The sequence below is a fragment of the Lolium rigidum genome, chromosome 6 (assembly GCF_022539505.1).
Source record: "Lolium rigidum isolate FL_2022 chromosome 6, APGP_CSIRO_Lrig_0.1, whole genome shotgun sequence".
NCBI lineage: Eukaryota > Viridiplantae > Streptophyta > Magnoliopsida > Poales > Poaceae > Lolium > Lolium rigidum.
Window position 1 is genome coordinate 267,895,254 of NC_061513.1, and position 24,120 is coordinate 267,919,373.

At 42.6% G+C, this 24,120-nt stretch overlaps 2 long non-coding RNA genes across 7 annotated transcripts; one reads left to right on the forward strand and one right to left on the reverse strand.

Moving 5' to 3' along the window:
- Positions 1-2,003: 2,003 nt before the first annotated feature.
- Positions 2,004-7,032, reverse strand: LOC124662026. Of its 3 annotated transcripts, none has more exons than XR_006990357.1 (9): positions 6,432-7,032; positions 6,282-6,344; positions 5,297-5,398; positions 5,145-5,201; positions 4,345-4,422; positions 3,542-3,625; positions 2,657-2,723; positions 2,477-2,522; positions 2,004-2,386 (listed from the first exon to the last, which is right to left on the reverse strand). It is a non-coding gene; the product is annotated as an uncharacterized LOC124662026 (long non-coding RNA). The 3 variants fall into 3 exon arrangements; XR_006990355.1 differs by having other exon boundaries at positions 2,005-2,386; positions 5,297-5,407; XR_006990356.1 differs by lacking the exons at positions 2,004-2,386; positions 2,477-2,522; positions 2,657-2,723 and adding an exon at positions 2,874-2,948 and having other exon boundaries at positions 5,297-5,407.
- An 8,503-nt stretch (positions 7,033-15,535) lies between these two features.
- On the forward strand, positions 15,536-21,871 carry LOC124666820. Of its 4 annotated transcripts, XR_006991058.1 has the most exons (11): positions 15,536-15,593; positions 15,674-15,791; positions 18,297-18,436; positions 18,551-18,660; positions 19,087-19,164; positions 19,306-19,406; positions 20,283-20,401; positions 20,481-20,679; positions 20,950-21,046; positions 21,274-21,398; positions 21,535-21,871. It is a non-coding gene; the product is annotated as an uncharacterized LOC124666820 (long non-coding RNA). The 4 variants fall into 4 exon arrangements; XR_006991056.1 differs by having other exon boundaries at positions 18,551-19,164; XR_006991057.1 differs by having other exon boundaries at positions 18,551-19,164; positions 21,309-21,398.
- Positions 21,872-24,120: the final 2,249 nt, after the last annotated feature.

Genomic DNA, 24,120 nt, shown 5'->3' on the forward strand with positions numbered 1-24,120 from the left:
GGACTACTAGTCAACTGACTCCATAAATTGTGGTGTCAGGCATGATCTTTGGAAGCAGTTATAAGGAAGCAAAAATAAACAAGGAAATTAACTACTGAAATTAACTACTACCAGACTGACGTACGTGGTCGATCAGTTTTCCTAAAACTTCTAACCTATTTAGTACATGCGGAACCACGAACGTAGCTAGTTCGTTTTTTGAAAAATATAAAAATGATATTTTAAAGTTTTAGAAAAATCTGAAAATAAATTTAGATGCAGCAATCTTGTGTTTTACCAACATGCAAAAATGCAATTCGAAATACCATATATTTGAGGCCATGCAAAAAATCAAAAATTCTGAAATCTATAATAGTGAACAATACAAACTCTCGCAATCTCAAAATCTGTTAGATTTTAACAATTTGTTGCAGCCTCGAATATATGATATCTCGAGTTAAAATTTTACACGGTGATAGAAGTCAATATTACCCACATCAAGATTTTTTTATTAGATTTTTTTGAAATTTTAGAATGCCATTTTTAAGTTTTCAAAAACTAGCTACATGTAGCTTGTCCTACAAAAGTCCACACTCGTAGTACATGGTCATATCCCCTTATTTTGAGTTCTGCATCTACATGCTCTCCAAGCAGTGCAGTAGTTTAGCTGGTTGTGCCTGGTCGATTGAATTGAGCTTACTTGCATTTCTGTTATTTAATAATTTAATTTCTGAAAATTTTGAGCTTAAAACAGTATGTTTTTTTCAAATACATGAATATTTGTGCTTTGTAGCCAGTTTTGCTAGTCCTGACAAGCGTAGGAGAAGCCTGATCGATCTTCTAGTGGTAGCAGAAATCTATTTACTTTGCTTTACTATATTATATATAATTAAGTTACATTGCCTAGCAATTTTGCTTTATACCACATGCATGGAATATACAAAAATGAGTTATAGGACTAGCTAGAAATCCGGCAAAAGTAATTGCAGATTGATCATCATGATATTTTTTTTAGCATCGCCTCTCTTGTTTTTTGGACTAGCTATAAGTCACTGATATCCTACATACCACTGTCTTTGTCCGGCAAGTCAAACGGGGAGAGCCCTTCTTTGTTCAGTTCGAAATCTGCCTACTGAAGAAAGCCGTCAGTGGTGACGGACGTACTAGTAGTGTCTTCCATCAACTCCAAACTCGGACCTCCAGCAACACTAGTATTGTGTTCATCAACACTCTTTAGTACACGAGGGGACTTATAGAATTGCGTCACGCTACAACACCAATACCAGAAGAGCTGGTTCGCATCTGGCATGCACGTACAAAACTAGCCAAGGTATGCTTAACCGTGCATCTGCATGCGTACCTGATTTTTGACCGATCTGGTCATCTCTGAAAAACTTAATTTTCGCAGCGAAAAGAAACGGCAATCTCCTATCTCTTGTGCAAAGCAAAATAGATATATTAAGCTCACAGTACGTGTTTAATTATGAAACAAACATATCCAAGAAAAAAGCCTGCTTGGTCCAAGAAACGGCCGGGTGCTAGGATCAGCTTTACACTGCACATCAATCAGGTCAGATTCAGGAATTAATCAAGGCACGGTAACGATGTTGCTGTTGTGCATGGAGATTAAAATTCAGAAACTATCATGAACATTTTACAATGGCAAGCTTTGCTACAGATCCTTGCCCACATAGATCAAGGCAAGAGCTATTCACACCAACAAACAAAAGGCTTCTCGCTTGACTATTTCCAGGTCAAACGTAGCTAACTAGATTGATCCTGCTTCCTATCTAGCACTTGTCATAATTTACTTATTTCTACTTGTTTGCAATATCAGTAGATTTTGGTTTAATAACTAAAGCTAGTCATTTATTAGCAAGGCTTCTTGTAGATACATTAGTCATCAGGCCATCTTTTCCACATCCCCTTGGTAAGCATTGCAAGTCTAGTATACATGCATAAACAAGCTCAGCTCCAAATCAACATTCCTCAATACTTTTAACTCTGCTACAGATAACTACACACAAAAAAATCGAAAATTTCCCAAGACCTTTTGATTTCTCAAGCATTCAGGTCACATATCAAACAATCAACAAAAAAAGCGAATACATATCAGCATCTTTTAGGGACATTCACAGCACAACATAAATAAAACAAAGCTAAAGGCGCATACATCACAAATCTTGCAACATAGTACAGCGAATATTACAGCAAAACACATCCTTTGCAACTATATACATCACGGATATAATATTTAAGGAGGCTAGGTGCTGCCTGATGGTGACGTCTCCTTGCCCCCCTGTTCTTCCTTGACGAGTGATGCATTAGCCTCAACACTCCAGCTGATGCATTGTTATTTATCCTCCAGCAGGAACAAAACATCAGGGTCAGCTTTAATAAAGCATATCTGCCAAAGAAATAAATAGATTTAAGAGGAAGAATTCAACTAGAAACGCATGACAACGGTACATGCACCTATCTACCAACATGGTAGCACCTTTGTTTCCTTGAAATGGCAGTCACCTATGTGTATGGAATTACAACTGCACCATAGTTTTCAAGTTATCAGTAGAATAAACACCTAGTCTCGTCATCAAGTGCTATCTTGCTGATGTTCTAATTATAACAGTAAGCACTGCACTAGTTAAGTGGCAATCATTTGGTAAAAGAGGATTACCTGTGATCCAAAGATTAGAGCTCTACTCGGAGTCTTCGACCAAAATAATCCCATCAGGTATCACCACCTGCAGTCACTTGATATCAGAACCAGTGTTATCTGTAAACAGATAAAAACCCATCCCCTCCAAGTCCAACATTACATTACCTTAACTCCTGAAAATTCTATATGGGTTGATTAACTGAGAAAATAGCCTGCAAAGGAACTGTGATTCAACAGCCTGCAAAGGAACTGTGATTCAACGATCGATCACCAACAATCTAGTAACTTGGTAATCCAGTCTGCATAGCCACTGTAAATTTGCAAATTTGCGGTGGAAGTCAGTCACCACAAATAATATCAGAGCTCTAAACAACATCAATAGCAACAGAGATATATTAGGGGGAAAACTACAACAGTAGTATGTTTTGCATATAGTAAACAATTCTTTAGATTTATAATCTATAAAAGTGCACCCATTTGAACAATAGAAAAGTAAAACATAGGAGTGTTACATGAACGAGAGGAAGATGTGCATGCACTTAACACTCTCACCGAAGAATCCATGCAAGCGGCCAAATACCAATACAACAGATGAATTAGTTCATCATCAGACTCACTCCACATCTACATGTGGCTAATTAATCTCTACTACCACCTAATAGTAGAGCAAAACGTAATGTAAAGTGTCAAGCATCTGTACCAACAACTTCACATGACCAATTTCAAATAATCTGAACAAAAAGAAATGGAATACAATTAAGAACCTCTAACATAAAATCAATCATTCACACTAGCTTACGATAAATACTAGCATAAGAACTTCTAAGAACTAGGCCTACATGCCAATACAGCCACAGTATCACAAAGCTCATCGAGGAAAAGAAGAGAAAGCCGACATCTTACCTAAACATCGGCGACAAAAAAGAGGCCATTTGAATAGTTCCGCTTGCTTGGTATTCTTGAAGCCAAATAGTTACCAAGAATCACCTGAGAAAGACACAAGTTAACTTCCAGGAAAGAAAGAAAAGCAATAAGATGTTGAAACAATACTTGACTAGCGGAATTACTCTCTGGTCATAGTAGTAGTAATACGTACAAATTGGTACATGTAGTGCTACTAATGCCTATAAATGCAGCGCTACTAGTATTCAGCAACTCAAAAGATAAAATTTTGTCGAAGGAAATAAATTTATAACCAACATATGAGGGCAGCTGATAAATTTGAATGAATGAATAGATCACACATAATATTCAGATAAGTAGACTTAAATGGCTGAACCGTTTTGGCACAGTTACAGTCACTAAATTCAAAGTAAAATCGCTACTAATGCATCAAATTTCACCGAAAAAATGGCCAACAACTTGCTAGAGCAGACGAATCTCAACCTGAAAAAACACTACACAACAAGCACAACTAGATATCAAACTATGTTCAGGCACGACATTGTATCAAACTTCCATGACGTCACTAGGAGCAAAGTCACTCACGGCACTTGTAACATAACAGGGAATGAAACACCACATTGCTACATCACATAGCATCCATAAGCAGAAGAACCAAAAAAAACATAAGAAATGGGGGTTTCGAGCAAGTATGTTTGCCCAAATAGAAACAGCTCATGACCATCAACATGGCATCTGAGGATGCGGAGGTAACGATGCATCTATAGCCATGTAGAGAAGCGAAGGGAGAAACAGAAACTCACACAAACACATGGAGTCGATACCGGTATCCGTGGCTAGGATGGTCAGGCAGCCCGTGACAGCTCCCAGGAATAGCACAACTGCACAAGAGATAAACATATGTTAATTTCTGGTAAAAAGAACCAAGTAACAGAAGACTAGGTCAAACCAGGATCAAATTGGGAAGCATAAAAGAAAAGTGAGAACATGATTAGCATTGAGAACATTCTTTCATGTTGGAATCAAACATAAATATATTTATACTATACATTTAGTAGCCAAATTTTGTTCTGATGCTATTTTCTTAACCAGTAGAAAAATGTAAACTGATGGAGCTATTCTTCCAAAACAGGACCTGATCACTAAACATTAATGTAAACATTTCCACAACAGGAAAAAAGAAGCAAACTTTAGCAAGCAAATATTACATGACAGGTTTCCAATAATTTGAATAATGAGAATTACATATGAAGAAGAAAAAGATTCCTGATCACAGCAAACCATGAATGCATCATGTATATGCATTATACTGAATCAATGAGAAAACAGAGGAGCTAATTACTGCATAACACCAGATCACCAATCACAGTACTCGCTCCCAAATACAGAATATTATCAAACTAAGGGACACTAAATCCTACATATATAGGTGTAATCAAGCAGTGGAAACTACCTACGCGATTACAATGTGTCGCTAGGCAAGCGGGCGAGCCACAATCAGGACCGGCGGCTCCTGCAACCCAACTGTGGCGCATATGGACGTTATAATATCAATAGAACCGAACCACACCAATCATAAACGATTGGCAAATTGGAAACTCACCTTGCAGATCACGTGCTACTTCTTCTGGAGGCACTACAGGCTGCCCTTGAGGCGAAACTGCAATACATTAACAAAGATAGTAGAGATGATTCATAAGGTACGTAAAAAAGGGTTGCAACTGAAGTCCAAATGAGTAAAAATCTTCGGTCTACCTTGCCACTGGGATTCCTATCACTGCACTTTATTTTCACACCATTGCAGCCAAGAGACAAAAGTGCAGTCCCGTTATTTGTATATAACATAAGGAGAACCTACTGAAGAAACTAATAAAGCACGTCATTCCTCAGAAATAAGCATGATCCATAAGGATAATTGGCAATATTCGAGAGTGACTAGAAAGAGCTCTAAAGTGGAAAAAAATGACCATGGATATTGTAGCCTATTTTCTTGACAACTCAACAACTAATGTGAAAACAGATCAAACATAGTACTATTCTCTTCTTATTATCCATGCCATCATCAGAACCAGAACAAAGCTATTCTCCCCAACCAAAACTAGAACCACAACAAATAAGAGCTATTTCTCCCTAAATAAAAAGGCTATCATCAGAATCAGAACATACAGATCAAAATCAATCGCTTATGTCACCAACATAGCTATGAGAAATCACATCTCTTCACACAAAAGTCCCTAGAATTTCCAAGAATAAATCAAAGACAACCAAAACATAAGTGATGCCATCTCAGAACACATACAGGTGCATCAACTAAATATGCGCTATCGGAGACCTTATGTTCTACAATGCTTCTACCAGAGATAGGTGTAGCACTTGTTCTACTTATCAGTCCTTCCGCCATAAATAAATGATGGTAGATATAAAATGTTTAATCTAATTCCTTAGCCAAGGGATCGAATTATTAGCAATAAGTAGCCATACAGATGCATTAAGCAGGTTAGATAAGCAGTTCAAACATTATATTCCTATGCTAAAAATGGGCAAAGGTAAGCATGTGATGACTAAATCAAAGAACAAACGTATGCTAGAACTTCATATCCATATGCATACCATATCAATCAACGATTAACACAGTACCTGCCCACCAATCACAAAAAACCACTCCAGCAGCACAACATAGTTTCCATTAAAGAGAACGACGGTAAATAGAAAATACGCAGATGGAATTAGTGGAAACTACCTACTACACCACTCCAACATGTTGCTGGGCAAGAGGGCGATCCACATTCAGCACCGGCAGCTCCTGCAACCCAAACAGAAGCGCATCAGGACATTACCCCCACATCATCGAATCGAACCACATCAAATCGAATCAAGATGGCAAGCTAACCTTGCAGATCACATAGTACTACTCATTCTGGAGGCGCTCCAGGCTGCCGTTGCCGGCCATGGCATAACCCTTGGTGCACATATAAACTCGTATCAGATCATGTACTAGTAGGAAATCAAAATTGTGCTCAGAGTAAGGCATCATTGATGAGGTGTGACATTACTCATATCTCTATTAACCAAGTTTAGTGATACAACTGGAATTCCTTGCTGCATTAATTTTCAACTGGAGGTTGCAGGATTGATTTAATTACAACATTGCATCATAGAAACTGAGCTTTTAATTAGAAGTAAAAAAGGTGAATAAACTACAGGAGCACGTAATGTGCGCATTTAAAGGAGAACTAACCAGTATACTGAACACACTTTTGGTACTTTTAAGAAATAATTTACAGCATTGATAGTATTGATACACACTAACTGGGAATTACAATAGACATGCAACAACAATTTATCTTTATGTAGATGCACTCTATATTCTGGCAATTAACTAATTGATCAAGCCATTTCAGTTCTAGACTTCTAGTAATGCAAACTAGTCCAGTTCATTGAGAAAATTTCAGTAATTCAAACAAGTGCAGTTCGGGTAATGAAACTGGCAGTAGATCCTTGGTAAATTCAAACAAGTCCAGATCATTCCTTGTAAGTAAATCATGCACTAGCAAGAGTAGAAATAATTTGTTTGCAAATAAAAAACAAATTATTTGCTTGTAAGTGCAGTTCCAGAACCTCATGTTAGCTGGGAAACCAAATGGTACTACTCTAAATGTTGACAGGCTGACATATGTGTATTGTTAAACCAAGATATACATGCTAGTAGTAGCAGGGAATCCAGAAACTCATGTTAAATCGATTCTTTCATTTTGCAGCGACTTAATTATCATCGTTTGATGGTTGGAAAACGACACTGAGACCAGTAGGTCCGTTACGACAAATTCTATATACGTTTGGGAATCATCGGAGAAGAATCAACCCTACATCTGAATTGGTTTCACTTAATAATCTGTACCATATCGTATATACAATAGTGGTATGGAAAGGTCAGTTGCTAGCTCTTGCAAGATAGACAAGAAAGTTCACTCGGGCACGGCGCACTCTACTGGCGACAATGGCCGTGACCTCCTTGGCCCCTGAACCCAAATAAACAAACTTTGTATGCTCCTAGAAGTGAACAACTAACAACAACAGAAACTGAATCTAATTGATCAATCTAAGGATATAATATTAAGAAGAAAAAATATTGAGATGAACAAACCCCAAATCAATGGCAACTTGCATACTTTTCCAAAAACAGTAGAACACGAGACATGAACAATTACCGGTGATTAACAGGATATGAACACACGGATATTATATCTTGCATACTTTTCCAAGAATTAATGGAAAATGAATCGCGTCAGAACATCAACGTAATCGAACCACAGCAGATCAAACCGAACAGGAAATTGGCAGCTCAGCTTGCGGATCAGGCTTCCCTTGCCGGCCACGGCGCAACCCTGTGCGCACAAAGAAACTCGAATCGGATCACGGCGTATACTAGTACGAAATCGCGTTGTCGAATCAGCTGCTCTGCCGAAGCAAGGACGGAGAGAGAGATGTAGAAGCTGCTACCTCTGAAGCCGACGTACGCCGACAAGCCCCAGGACGGCGGCGTCTCTCCGGAACGAGCTGCTCGACCTCCTGGTCGCCGGCACCCCCGCGGCTGCATGCAGCAGCGCGCCGCCCGCGCTCCCTCGTCCACGCGCAAGACGCAGACCGACGTGATGGACGGAGCCACGCGCGCCGTCAAATCGACGGATGCGGTGCCGACGAGCTGCTGCTGCGCGGCGCCTCCTCTTACGTCTGCGAAGATGTGGCGGCACTTGGGGGCGCGCCGGCGGCGCCCACCGTCGATCTGATCCGGGAGAGCCGAGGAGAAGTGGGGAGATGGGGCTGGCGGAGAGGAGGAGGTGCCGGTGGTGGGGGAGAAGATACGGCGGTGGTTGGCGCGTGATTTTCGTTTTCTCTTCTTATTCGTTGGGTTGGCAGGTGTTGTGTTTCTGCGACGTACTAGGTTTTTTCCTGCAAATTTTGTCTTGTGATTAGCAAATTATTTATGGCATGATGATTAATTGTATTGCTAGTTTTTCGGGTGTGCTTCATTTTCGCTCGACATTGCTTATTGCTTTGTCTCCCAACAATACTAATAACTAGCACCTCAAATTATGGACGCGATTTTTAAGAAAGTTGATTATTGGCTGAGTCGCTGCAGCTCCCTCCAGATTTGAAGGAGATTAATTATTATACCCAAAATCACGTTTGAAGAGAGATTTTTTCCTGGACGGGTGAGATTGCCAATCCAGGTGAGGCAAATTATGTCTTGTGATTGGCTGGAACAAGGCCATGCAATGCAAAGCGTCCTGATCTACTATTAGCAATTAATAATGGCATGACTAATTGTCCCGACTAGCAATGTACATACCGCTAGGCGCTAGTTTCTCGTGTGTGCTTTGGCTCTTCCTTGATTTTCGATCGACATTCGTTATTGCTTTGTCTCCCAATAATCCTAATAACTAGTATCACCTAAAATTATGGACGCGATTTTTAAGTAGGTTTATTATTGGTTGAGTCGAATCGTTGCAGCTCCCTCCAGATTCGAAGGAGATTACTTATTATACCCAAAATCACGTGATTTCAATAGAATTTTCGGCATCATTAATTAGTATACCCAAAAAATCATCCCAAAAATTCTGTTTACCCCAAAAATGATCCCGCTCCACCCTCACCTCTCAATTATTTTGACTAGCTATACATTTCCAAAAAAAAACGGAAGTGTTCGGCGAAAGTAATTCGCGAATACTGTTTCCAGCCACAAGGCTTGATTCCGATGCTGGTCAGTCCAGGAGGTTCTTAATCCATGCAGTATTCCTGCGGTCTTACCATATGCCCATATCATCATATGTCATTCCTTAATTAGGGGCGGGCGATGTCATCTAATCCATGCATTGCACTAGTAGTAGCTTGCACGTACTCTATTCTTGTAGAAATAATGGCTATGACCTAATCAAAAGCATATGAATTCACCTAGTGCTACAACTACACAAATGCTAGAAGCTCTAATGGTTAGGGTTAGGCCACATGGGAGGCGACCAAAACCGCACTACCACTCCCCCTTCCCATTCTCCACCGCCACCAGAGATCACGCAGGGCAAAGCATGTACAATGATGGTGGTGCGGTCTCTCACATGGGAAGCAAACTTCCCCCCTTGCCGGGGGAGTGCTTTGCGGATTTGGCGGCGCGGCAAGATCTCACGGTGAGGGCCACGCTAATGGGTGAGGCTTCTTTCCCGCTCTGGTGTGCCAGCTGCAGCCGAGTCGATATAGAGGTTCCCCACGATCTTCGCGTCGAGGCCGGTCATGGAGAAGGGAAGGTACCCGACGCACCCTAGCACAGGATCCCCACCTCCGATTCGATGCGAGTAACGAAAATGTTAATGCTTTGTCTAGTTCCCGTAGTGCACCAGATAGATTCCACATATACAACTGGATACTACCTCCGACCCATGATGAGTGCTAGCTTTGAATCGATGGTCCGACCTATGGGAACATATACCAGAACAATTAAGCGAGCTTGTCGTCATAAGGAAAATTAGGAGAGTAAATAGAAACTCGGATTCTTGCAAAAAAAAAAACATTGTGATTTCCACGTAGAGTCGTGAAACGTCACAACACATCTATCTCTTCTCTTATGTTTGCAATATAGTGGTTCCTATTATACCAAAAATGATGGATATAGATGGCATGATTAGTTATTAGCTCGATGGACTTGGATTGGATCGCACAATGAACTAACATCAATCGCGAGGTAGCATATACTTGTAGTAGCTCGTGGGCCTCTTGGCAGGATCGATGTGGATTGGCTGGAGTGCTGGACCTACCTGTTGTACATGCATGCACATGGTCCCACTAAATATTTTGTCTACAAACCAAGTCTGGTGTAGCTAGATAGGTTCAAGGTATTTATTACGCACTACTCCATTCGATCCAACAAAAAAGTGTTAGAACCTTAGTACAATAATGTCGGTTGACAATTTATCCATTCTAAATAAAAAACGAACCACTACGCCTAGCTCGCATCTTGCCCATCTTCGTCGCATCTCCCACATCTTGCTCGCATATCCTCGAATCGATCGCTCTAGTAGCTTATGGCAAGATCGCTCGCATTTTACTGGACCGCTCCCTTTTGGTTGGATCTGCAGCTAGCTTCTAGCCAGATCTCTAGCACGTCTCAGGCTTGGCCGGAGGAGGAGCATCTTCTCCGAGCAAGCTCTATGCCAGCTCCTACTCCATGCCAACTCCTAATCTTGCTATCTCCTGCTCAAGCCAAGACTGCCTTTGCGCCTCCAACCAGCTCCTCCTACAATCAACTCCTTCTCGATGCCTCTCAAATCTAGTGTGCCTCCGCCCCTCGGTGCCATTGATGGATGAACCTAGTGCAATGGCATATTTCTCCTACGCCTCTGGATCTTCATATCAACATCAGTTACTCTGGCACAAGACTAAGAATAATTCAAACTGCAAATCCAATTGATGAGAATTGAGTAATTCAAGAGTTCATTATAATTCTATTCAATTTTAAAACATGAATGGATGGAAACTACAGTGCAAGCTGCAGTTGATTAGTCAAACTAGCACTTGGTAGACAAATAACCATGAAAACAAAGTATGTTGTTAACTTTTGGCATTTAGTTCCGCAATGTTGGACCTCGGTTGCTCCATGTACCTTGAAATCACCATGAAGGGGTTTAACATGAGAAGACAATGCAAGAAAATTCCTATATTTACATGCATTATTTAAAACATAGATTGCATATATTCCAATATTTGCATGGAGTGGTAAACAAAGGCTAACGAAAATAAAGCACACATCAGCAACAACTCACATCCAATAACAACAGCAGTATATAAAACCATTGGGAGTAGTTTATCTTTGTGTAGATGCACACGCAATCAAGCGGTATGTAGTAAATATAGTTTTGGTAGTGGGCGAAGTCAAACCTTTAGCACTAACTAACTAATATCACGTGCTAAATTAGTGCTTACATCATTACATTGATAGATTAACAAGTTGCAGCCACCACTTAGTGACTGTTCGTCTGTTCACCTTCTGCTAAGCTAAGAACCTACCAAACTTTCAAAGGACGGAATTCGTAGGATATTTAAGATTGGAGTGGTCATGTTAAGTGCAAGTTAAATTCAAAACAAGTGACTTCCTATAAAGAGGGAATTTGACCTTGGTGACTTCAAACATGGTGTCTTTCATCAACTTATCTGCCCAAAATCTAGCAAAGGAAAATGTAAGAATATCCAAAAACAGAACATGTATTCCATTGAATTCCGCTAAGATTATGCTTAGTTCCAAACCAATGGTCAAATGATACACCATTTGCATCAGACAACTATATGTGACTTAGGTTTATTAAAAAAAATCAAGAAACTTCTCGACGTAAATGCACGCACGCACTTCCTGACATAATTTTTGTTGCAACTATGACATGACTACCACATCGACACAAGCAAGTGAAAATTTTGGTGAAGTCTATGGCTCTGACAATCCTGAAGAAAGCAAAAAAAAAGTAACTTCACATGAAGGAAACTAAACCCACATCAAAAATCCACATTGCCATCTAATCTAAGCATAGGGGATCCGAACCACAGGAACACTCGCCCCGTTTTGTCATAGGTAGACACGCTAGCTGAAGAAAACAATGTGAGCCAAGTGAAACAAGCGTTTCATACCACCTTGGAGAGTCTCGTTGTGCTCTTGGCATTGTTCTTGCTAAGAAGATGTTGCTTCCCGGAGCATGACCATAGGATCTTCCCCATCTCCATCACCTTGAACCACTTCGCCAATGCCTTAGTGACACACACAAAAGAGCAACAGAATCAAGAAACACCTAATGAATCTGATGCACTTGTAAGAACAGATGCATATATAGGCCAAGAGAGACCAATAGGAAACCTTCTGCTTGTTCATCTTGTAGACCTTACCATCTTTTGGGATGACAACGAGGGAACAGGGCCAATGGGGAGAGCACGGTAGCGGCGGTGACTACTAGCGGCATGCCTGATAAATGGGGCAGAGCCCATGGATGCACGCATGCTCGCAAGGCCGTGGCTACTGGTGGCCGATGTTGCCTCTATCCTTGTGGGAGCAGGGTCTGATGTGTCGGACCTCGCAGCCAGCGGATAAGGCCTTGCTAAGATCAGGTCCATCGATTCGTCGTTGGCTAGGACCAAAAAGGCCATCCTTTTTAAAGGAGGGGGCTCAGTGATCCGATGGAAGGTGGAGAGATCGTGGTGAGGCAAGGGAAGGTGGCGCGACAATCCAAGGGATCATGGTGGCAAGGCGAAGGGAGCGCAATGACGAGGCGGCGATGGGAGGCATAGTGGAGTAGAGAGAGGGAGTGCGGGTGCAACGTTTGGGTGAGGTCGCGAGGGTGAGCATGATGGTGGAGTATGGGTTCAAGGAGAAAAATCTCGAGGTCATGAGAAAAATATCTGAAAACAAAACATGTATTCCATTGAACTCCGCTAAGATTATGCTTAGTTCCAAACCAATAGTCAAATGATACACCATTACATGTGATAATACTTATATCCATGTAAGTCTAGTAGATACTACCATCAAGCAACTATAGGTGACTTAGATTTATTAAAAATTAAATAAACTTCTCGACATAAATGCATGCACGCACTTCCTGACATAATTTTTTGTGCAACTATGACATGAATGCCACATCGACACAAGCAAGTGGAAATTTTGGTGCAGTCTATGGCTCTCACAATCCCGAAGAAAGCAAAAAGGTAACATCACATGAAGGAAACTAAACTCACATCAAAAATCCACATTGACATCTAATCTAAGCATAGGTGATCGTGATCCGAATCACAGGAACACTCGCCAGTTTTGTCATAGGTAGACATGCTAGCCGAACAAAAGAATGTGAGCGAAGCGAAAAAAGCGTTTTCATACCACCTTGGAGAGTCTCTGTATGCTCTTGGCGTTCTTCTTGCTAAGTAGATGTTCCTTCCCGGCGCATCGCCGCACGATCTTCCCCATCCCCATCACCTTGAACCACTTCGCCAATGCCTTAGTGACACACACAAAAGAGAAACGGAATCAAGAAACACCTAATGCAACTGATGCACTTGTAAGAACGGATGCATAGGCTAAGAGAGACCAATAGGCAACCTTATGCTTCTTCATCTTGTCTCCCTTACCATCTTCCGCAATGACAGCGAGGGAGCAGGGCCGATGGGGAGAGCACGGTAGCGACAGTGACTACCAGCGGCATGATAGATAAATGGGGTGGAGCCCATGGATGCACGCATGCTCGCAAGACCGTGGCTACTCGCGACCGATGTTGCCTCTGTCCTCGTGGGAGCAGGGTCCGACGTGTCCAACCTCGCAGCCAACGGATAAGGCCTTGCTGAGATCGAGTCGGTTCCATCGATTCGTTGTTGGCTTGGACCAAAAAGGCCATCCTTTTTAAAGGAGGGGAGCTCAGTGAGCCGATGGAAGGTGGAAGGAGCGCAGTGATGCAAGGGAAGGTGGCGCGATGAGCCAAATGATCATGGTGGCAAGGCGAAGTAAGCGCAATGATGAGGCATCGATGGGAGGCACGGTGGAGCAGAGAGAGGGAGTGCGGGTGCAACGTGGGTGAGGTCACGAGGGTGAGCGTGAGGGTGTAGTGCGGGTTCAAGGAGAAAAATCTCGAGACCGTGAGGGTGGCGCAGCTTCATGAATATGACTATCCGAGAGGCAAATTTTGAACTTACAATGCAAAACTACCACTCCGCGGCCATCGACCCGATTCTTGTAAGAAGTTGTTCTCTCTTTTTTCATGTTGGTATGACCTATATTATAAATTGCATAAAGAGTAAAGTTACATGAAATCACCACTTTGAAGTAAAATCTATGAGAGGGGTAGGCATCTCGGGACCCACAAAAGAGGATTATGACATTGGGAGGATTTTAATCATTTGCTTCTATGCTTCGTGATGTTAAGATGGGGATCTCCAACTTTTTGGATTAAAAGCATAATGTTTTATGATACAGTACACATTGAAACATTATGCTTATAATCTAAAGAGGATGCGCTAATGCATGAAAATTAATTGGCCATGCCAATTTTTTTTAAATATCATGAAGTGACGAGATAATGTCTATTACACACTTTTGGGTTGAATAATTAGGTTTTATTAACAACCGTTAGTCGTGTTGCAGTTTTAGCTAGCGACTTTGTGCCAGCGGGATTTTTGGGAACATCATATATCGTTCATACAACCATCGCCGCACCATGTTTCGGCAAAACCAAGACACACAACAAGAACGATCTCGACACCGTGATTCCATTCGGGCGATAATCGCTTGGCACGCCGATCACAACCCCGCGATATCAACATCTAGTGAAGCTTCTCAGTTCAAAACTTGTCCGCTCTAGTTTTCCAAGCTCGGTAAGAGACATGTACACATTTTTTTATCAAGGAAATGATAGAGAGAGATGTACACATAGAGAGGAGTACTTGTAGAGAACGTGCGTATCAATGCATGCAGTGTGTGTGATTTAATCAAGTGGTAATAGTAGCCCTAGCGAAATAAATTCCCGCGCAGGATTTGTTTGGCCAAACGAATTTATTTGGTTTTTGGGCCGAGACATAGTCCAACACCTACCGCACATTTCTCCTCGTCTCCCGCGACGCGATCCCCACATTTCTCCTACCCAACCAAATCAAGATCGAACGCCGCCGCCGCTCTTCCCCGTCGCCGGCCACCTTCCCTCCGCCCCCTTCTCCATCAGGCCAAGCTCCACCCGATCCCGAGCCCCACGCACAAGATCGACCTCCGCCGCCATGGACTCGCGAAGTAGAGAGGCGGCGCCCCATGAACCGCTCTGGGTCGCGGCGGCTCGTTCGTCGGCGCGCTTGTGCGCTGGTAGGACGGCGCGCAGCACTCCGTCGAACCTGCTGCCCGCGTCTCGCGCGTGCCTGACGGGTGCTGCTTCACGCCGGCGGGGTGGTGCAGGCTGTCCGGACGCGGCGCCGTTCCGCGCTCCGTCCCCGCCGTCGACCAGACCGTGGCCTCGCCGCGCGCGCCCTGCTCCGGGGCGTCGCCGCGCAGGTATGGTATCCAAACCCTAATCTTTATCCTTTTTGCCCCCTAATTCAGTTTTCTTGACTGGAAAATTTGTTTCCCTGCAGAGGAGCAGCAGTAGGAACGAGGCGTTCTAGTACTAGTGCCGCCGGTACAGGAGCTTCTCCGGCCAGGAATCGATCACCATCCGTTGGTGCTACCTTCAGAGGGGCTGCAAGTTTTCAGGTATGGGAAGCTCTTACCGTGTTGGTTCAAGAAACTCTTACTCGCGGACTTGGGAAGCTGTATACTGGCGACAGGGATGAGCATATCAATTTGTTGATATGGATTAATGGGGGCTAGATAGGATGAAACTGCAATTTGGTTGGTCTGCTAGATAAGGAAATTAAGTACAGTCTCTCCACCACGTAATCTCCATCCCCACTCACGATAGTATCTTTGGTGTAACTCATATTTTTTCTCTGCCTGTCTTCAGAATCAACAAGAACTGAAATGGGATCAGTAGTATTGATTTTCAACTGTGGCGTGTCCTGGAATAAATAATTGATTTAGTCATCGAAGTTTGGTTCCACTCTGTGATGTCCAGCAATTATCTTTGGTTTGACTCTCTGCGTTGGCCACTTACCTTGAATGGTTTAGCACCATCGATTTATACCTAGGACTTGTAACCCCTAAACTAGTTTATACGCCATGAACACTAATTCTTTTGGTGTAATAAGACTACATTAGAATACTGCAAAAAGAAGGATAATCATATGGCACACGTTCACATAAAGCTGTCCGGATTCCCTGAGTCTTCTTACTTCTTCAGGCTGTAAATACATCCTGAATTCAGTACCTTGTGCAGTGCATGGACCTCAGATCAGGTATTCAGGTGTTAGTTCATACTGATCAGGTCCATCACGCTTTTTTTGTTTTGTTTTGTACAGCACTCTACTCACCGAAGATCAACCTTTGCTTCTTCCTTGTGACCTCTGGGTGGCGTCTGACTGACCCTGTCGACACCGTGTTGAACAACTAGCAGAAACAGTAGAGAACTTTTGGTGAAAAGTTCAGATTTTTTGGTGTCCATTTCCATCTGAGCTAGTTGTACATTTCGATATGATTTTAGTTTAGGTTTGCTCTAAACTTTAACTCGTGATGTGCAAGATTCACTAGTCCAAGCTGTCAAAATGCATGCATACATGGTGCTATTGCTGCCCATTTTCTCTTCATTCCAGATTGATAAAGCAAATTTAAAATTCTACATGTGTGTATGAATCTGCCGAATTAAGATTTGAGATCAATTTCCGTTGATGGTTATTTATTTTCTCAACTGACTTGTTTGCTAAATTTTTTGTGGAATTTTTTCTACTCCGTATTCTGGTGAGCACGATAGAATAGTTGGCAAGTGTTCAGGAATCGTTCTGGTGTATTAGAAAACCCGAGTCTTCTTATTTCTCCAGGTTCCAAAAACATCCCGATTTCATTACCTTGTGGATTGCTTGGACTTTAAATCAGATGTTAGTTCATACTGATTATTCGGACCAGCATGTTTTGTTTTTGTATGGCCCTCTACTCACTGAAGATCAACCTTTGCTTCTTGTGACCTCTGGCTGGCGTCCGAATGACCCTGTCGACACCGTGTTGTACAACTAGCATATCAGTAGAGAACTTTAGGTGAAAAGTTCAGAGTTTTTGGTGTCCATATCCGTGTGAGCTAGATGTACACCCAGATACGTTTTAGTTTAGGCTTGCCATAAACATTGACTCATGATGTGCAGAATTAGGTAGTCTGAGCTGCTTATGCTGCATGAATACATGGTGCTATTGCTGCACGTTTTCTCTTCATTGCAGATTCATAAAACAAATTGGAAATATTACATGTTTATATGAATCTGCTGAATCAAGATTTGACATCAACTTTCGCTGATGGCTATTTCTTTCTTCAACCAACTTGTTTGCTTCAAATGTCTGTGGAATTTTTTCTACTCCGTATTTTGGTGAGCAGTCTAGAATAGTTGGCAAGTATGCGGGTTTCCTTCTGATGTATTAGAAAACCTGATGATCCTGTTTGCAGCCTCAACATGCAAAAGAATGTTTTTGAAAATTGTGTGCATTACAAAACCTGATGCTCTCAAGTCTCAAACTTAAATCTGAGTACATTGAGATGAAAACTCATGGTCTGGATTTTTATGAGTATTCTATTTTTCATGCATCAGGTTTATGTGATATGCATCTCTGTGCATCATAAAGAGTGGGCTGATTGCATGCATCAGGTATTAAGAACCATGAGTGCCAACAAAAAGATCAATGCGGGTATCCAGAATTTAGGAAGGAGTATATTAATAAAAGAAGTTAGCTCACCTGCTATTGCTGAACATTGACAAGGGAAAACAACTTTGTTCCCAGCCTTGCTCTAAACATTGACTCGTGATGTGGAGAATTAGCTAGTCCGAGCTGCTCGAGGTGCATGAATACATGGTGCTATTGCTGCCCATTAGCTCTTCATCGCAGATTAATACAAACAAATTCGAACTACTACATGTTTATATGAAACTGAATCAAGTTTTGAGATCATTTTCCACTGATGTCTATTTTATTCTATTTCGGAAAGTGTTGCGCCATTTTAATGCATGAATTGGTTCATAATTGTTTGGCATCAGTAATTTGTCTTCAGTGGATCATTCAAATTTCTTCTGATTTTACTTCACAAGCACTCATAATTTCTTTTGTACTCACTTTATGCAGGAAGTAATAAGGCAAGAGGAATTGGAGCTGCACAAAGACACTTGATTCTTGTCTGTAATTTGGAGTTGTACAAGGGCACCCGAGGCTTGGCTGTAATTTGGCTATCAAGTACCTGTTATCTTTAAGATCTTGTGATAAGTGTACGTCCTCTGCACAATGACCATGGTGCATTCAAATGATAAATTAGTTTTCTCCATAGTAGTTTAATTTTACTCGTTTCTTTTCTAATATGCAATCTTCTTCAAATATGTTAGGTGCATAAGAGTATGTGGTAAGGCTGCTGTTGGGCTAGCCGTGGCGGCTAGTTCAGCGCGCCGCAACCGCGGTGGTGGTGCTATGTCGTTTTCTGCTACAATTCTCTTAGGTGAAGGACACCTGTTCCCCCCACCTCTGGTTCCCGGTTTTTTGTTGCGCTGTGGATCTGCACGTGCTTGCATTCGTTTTTGGAATTTGCATCCTGATGCGTGCTAACAGCTCCCAGATTAGTAGAGAGCTTTAGGTGAAAAGTTCAGATTTTAAGGTTTAAATTTCAGTGTGAGCTAGTACATGTACATCCAGATAAATTTTAGTTTTGGTTTGATCTAATATTGACTGATGATGTGCAAGATTAGCTAGTCCGAGCTGTCAAGATGCATGCCACCGACAGTTGCAAGAGCCATCGACTAATTCGGTCTTGGTTTCTTTTTGCGTTGAATCTTGATATTCAGATAGTATACCTGCTTGAACTATTGCATTGTTTTATTGCATTCTTTGTGCAATCGCAATGACTAGCTGTTGATATGTTTTCTAGGATGCAGCAGTGGAAGGAATCTGGAAGACCTGGAGCGGTGGCCTTCTTCTACTCCATGTTGTGTCTAGGTAGATTCTGGTAAGTGATAAGTGTACGTGCTGTGCATACAAACCATGGTGCATTCCATTGATAAAGTGTATTTGTTTTTTCCATAGTAGCTTAATTGTACTTGTTTATTTTCTAATATGCAATCTTTTTGTAATATGTGGGGTGCATCAGAGTATGTGGCATGGCTGCTGCTCTGTAGACCGTGACGGCGAGTTAACCGTGCCGCAACCGCGGTGGTGGTGCCATCATGGCTGCACCTAAAATTCTGTCAGGTGATTCCTCGAGTCAATGCGCTGGGTTCGGCCATCAAGCCGTTTGACATTTAGTTATTTGTGGTTCTTTTCTGGTACTGGATGCCGCAGGTTATATAGATTATATGGTCCTAGTTTTTATTTACCTCTAATGTCTAAAATGAGTAATGATGGTGTTGCTGTCTTCCTCGTCGAGTTGGCCATGAAGCTGAGTTGTCGATATTAGCATTTTTAGCATTGTTAACTCAGAAAGGCCTCGGTAGAGTATTTTCTTGCTCTGCTCCAGCACTTGAACATGATCTTTATTCATATGCTCCACTGCACCGTTTAACTGGTGCTAGCATGCTTGAGAATATAAGGGAATACCTGCTGATATTAGTTTCCTAATTACAACATTTTTTTTTTGGAAAAGCATCGAGACATGGCATTTTTTTCGCATTACAACATTTTTTTCAGTTCTGCATATATATGTGCACGGTACACCACATATTTTTTGGTGCTCAAAGCATCATCTTGATGATTTCATTATGACAACATAGTATCTGATTCGTGTACATGATAGTGTATTAGTGCTCTCGCTGTGTTGAAGCACTTAGTATATATGCCAACAGATTTTTGAGATGCCACGTGCATGCTCTTTCTTGCATTTGTGTAACCTTCCTGTACAAAATATTGTATCTACCATGGTGGTGTTGTATAATGACGTGCATTGTTACTTTTTATCGACCTCACTGCCAGGATATTTGTTTAATTTGTTCCGTTCTGGTGTGATAGTTAATATGACAAAAAATAGCCAAAATTAAGTTTGTTCATATGGTTTGTTGCTTTCTCAGCTTTACCTTTGCAAGCATTATGATATGTGTGTCGTAATGAAGTTCTTGTGTTGCTGATATGTAGGTATACTTTCTTTTGACATTTCCTGTTGGAGAGTTGTCATGTGCCAAGCAAAGTCACGGATGGGGAAGACTGCTTGTTGTATTGTGCCACACTGCCACATGAGAGAGCTGGCTTACCAGGTTTGTAAAACTGGGTTTGTTGCACTTCTGTTTCTCCCTTTTCTTGATTATCTCATTGATTTTGTGTTCCGAATTGAAGGTTGCTCTATTCTATGGAGGTGTTCACATAAAGAAGCCCTAAGGATTTATTTGCTGCCGTCACTGTGGAAGGATTCTAGCTCCAGCTAGAGAGAAGGACCTTTCTTTGAAGAATGCGAAGCATTTCATTCTTGATGAGTGTGATAAGATGATAGAGTCACTTGGTAATTTTTTACCGTGTGTATATCATGCATGGAAGTGTAAGTTCTGCTAAGATATTTGCTGTATATAGTCAATTAGCACTAGTGACATGTATAGTCTTTTGAGAATTAAGTTCTTGCTCGCCTAGTTGTCATGTGTTGTATGTACAAGTCCTGGGATGAGATGGTGATTGTTTGGTAGTTCTCTCGCTGATTAGGCATGTGCTCGAGATAATATCTTTGGCCACTAGTCATGTTCTGTGCAGAGTAGTTCCTGCTTCATGTAACTAGATCTCGAAAATAAATTGGCCTTTTGTTTTTGTAATTCAGGGGAGAAGTGGAGCTGGAGCTGGTCAGGAGGCAGCGACGGCTGTCGGATCCGGCTGGCAGGCTGTCATGGCCTTCTTTTTCGAATCCGTGGGTTTAGGTGAGTCCTCGGGTAGCCATGACACTAGACTCGGTGGATTTTATGATATGGATGACATAGTACATTTAAGTTTCCACAAGTCTTGTTTTTGACATGATGATACGTGACACCATCAGGCCATGTTTGAATTGGTGTTTTGCAATTCTATTGACATGTTAGGCCAATTTCAAAATATGTTCCTTGCTAAATTTGTCCTAGTTGACCATCATGTTTTGTTCTTGTTCAAGGAAAATGGGGACTAAGTGAGAGACATGTGTTGCAGCTGGAACCAGTGGCTGAGGGCGGCCATCACTTGGAAGGAAGCTGGAAGACCCTGGGGACAAGCTCGGTCGGCTTCCTTTTTAGCGCTGTGGTATATATGGTTATGATGCATGTTATGTTGTATGTAACTTGCATGCTGCTGTGCATCAGCTTTGCCCGGTATTGTGTCACATGGGCTGTGTTGTATGCACCATTGTCTTAATTGAAGTATGATATTTGCTGTGCAGGTTTGGATGTCCAAAAAACAGACAAGGTCTTGCCAAAATTTTGAGTACTCCCGTGGTAATTAATTCCGAACATCTTGTTGGTGCGGTAGTCGGGAAGCGCGAACCAGAAAAATCATATGTAGTGCTGCTTTTTGGTTCTTGTAATATTCGGTAGTACCTGACGCTGTAAAATCCATTTCTGTAGTGCTCTAGGCTTGGGTAGTTGTAACAATTTGGTAAATGTGCACGTGTGAGATCTTTCTTCCTAGCTCGCGTTTCTCTTTGGGTTTGATAAATGTCAGCAAGGTTGGATTGTGTGCTGCACAAACATTTATTCTAGTACTGTTATATTGTTTGATGTGCGGTCTGAATGTTGCAAAATAGGCAAGGTCATGGCAAAAAAATTAGCACTATGGCTGATTAAACTTGCATCGACTTATTAGCTTAGTTTAGTTTCTTTATCGTAATTCTTCACTGTAGTTTTTGTATCTCAAATGGACCAGGTCGATCAGACGAGAAGGTTCATCGGTTTAGGGAGGATGAATTATTAAGGGAATTATTATTTGTGCATACAGACGCAGCCTTGCTACACATAGCGGGAAATAAGGGAATTAAATTAATTGGATTGATTGGGATTTAAAAATTAGTTTCCAATTACAGCGTTCGTGTTGGGATGCGCGGTAATCTCCACTAATCTAGCTGAAACGTTTCTCTAAAAAAAATATATGCTGTTCTTGTTTGTATGCACTTTACTCCCCTTTGCCGTGCTCTTGGCCATGAATATATATATGCTGCTTCACATTTTTCGAATTTGTAAGGATGAGGCCGGCATTAACGTGTCCCCCCTAACGACATGCATGAGGTCAAGCTGCTCGCCCGATTTCTATAACCTTGTTGACATGAGCACCCAAAGGTCATCAGACTCGTTGGCGCAGCTCTCCGAGCCCGCGTCTTCACAGTCGATTCCCTCGCGACGACGTTGGTCCAGGCATTCTGCATCGTCGACTTACTCTATAGAAGATGAATGGTGCTGCTGTTGGGAGGGTGCTGCCATTCCTGGCTTCGTCGTCCTCTCCTCAACCATGCGCCGGCTCTGTCGCATTTGTCTGCGTGTATCCCTAAGCTAATATTAGAGCATCTTCAATAGAGGCACAATATAGAAGCGCGCTAAAACGGCTTTGCAGCGCGCTGCATCCTCGTATAGAGCGCGGCGCCGGTTACTCCTCCACCTGGTGTCGACGAGAACTGATCGGCCGAGCGGTCGTCGTTGTCGGAGATGGTCTGCGGACCGGCTATCTGCGCCTCGATGAAGGCACGCCTCGCCGCCTTGTCGTCGCCTTGGAGGCCTTTTGCGTCGCCTTGCACGTGGCGAAGTGTTTCTTCTTCGCGGCGACGTCCTCAGGGAAGCAGACCATCCAGAAGAGCCGCGCGCTCGTCCCGCTCGTCGATGAGAAGGCGGCGCTGCTCGTCCTAAGGTTCAACGATGAAAATTCACAGAGATTAGATAAGGTAGGGTGCTATCATTTTTTGAAGACTCTTTGTTAAGTTAAGTAATTAAAGGGAAAAGTAGGACTTGTTTTTTTATTCATCGAGAGGGCAACGATCGAAGGAGCTGGCATGGAAACCATGTGTTTTCCTGGCCAGCTACGCCTACGCGCGTTGTTGTTGTTGTTGCGTGCGAGCGATCGATCGGGATAATAAGAAAAGAAAACCTAATTACGGCGGGGGCGCTGTTATTTTTTTCTTCCTTTGCTGATACTGAGGCGGATTATGAACTTAATTTGCAACATAGTAACGTAGAAAGGATTAATTGCGAGCGGGGGAGTCAGGGGCGATGGAAGAGTTGAAATGGGTTCTTTTTTGTATTCGTGGGCTGAGACGGAGGATTAATTGCCGGAGCGGGACTGGGACAAAATAATTAACCTCTTTTTTTTCTTTGTTTCTTTGTGGGCGCGCGGAGGAGTGTTGTACGCCGGCACGTATACTCCTTTCTCCGCGTTGCGCGCGCGGCATACTACAACGATGATGGACCAGATCGGGTGCGGGCCACGTACGACCGTGCACGCACCTGCTGCTCCTCGGCAAAAGATGGACCAGATCGGGTCGGCTTGATGCCCCCAACCGTTCCCGCCGGCTCGCCTTGCCGGACGGACGTACAAGACGTCCAGCCTCCACAAATTCGGTGGCCACTCCGATTCCACCAACCGTCGCCTCCTGTCATCATCCACGAACTGTCACGTAACCTGACGCCTCTTCCTCCCAGTAGCATCGACCCATTTCCTGGAGATAGTAGAAACAAGAATGCGGAAGGCGATTGGGTGCCCGAATCACCCATTCTCGGATATACGTAGTCGCCACGGATGAGAACACTAACAAGACTTAGATACTCAAGCAACGGGGATGTATCTATGATCTCCTCAAGTTGGTACCCCCCGTATTCTTGTAACTGGACGTATACGAGAGTCAGTCTCCTTAGCTCCGGGAATGCCACGGAACCTAGGGGTAGGAGCGGGATGACGCAGCTTGTGAGAGTGAGCGAGGTGAGCCGGCTGCAGGAGAAGACGGAAGAGGGAAGGGCGAAGCCGTAGCCGAATCGAAGATCCAGGA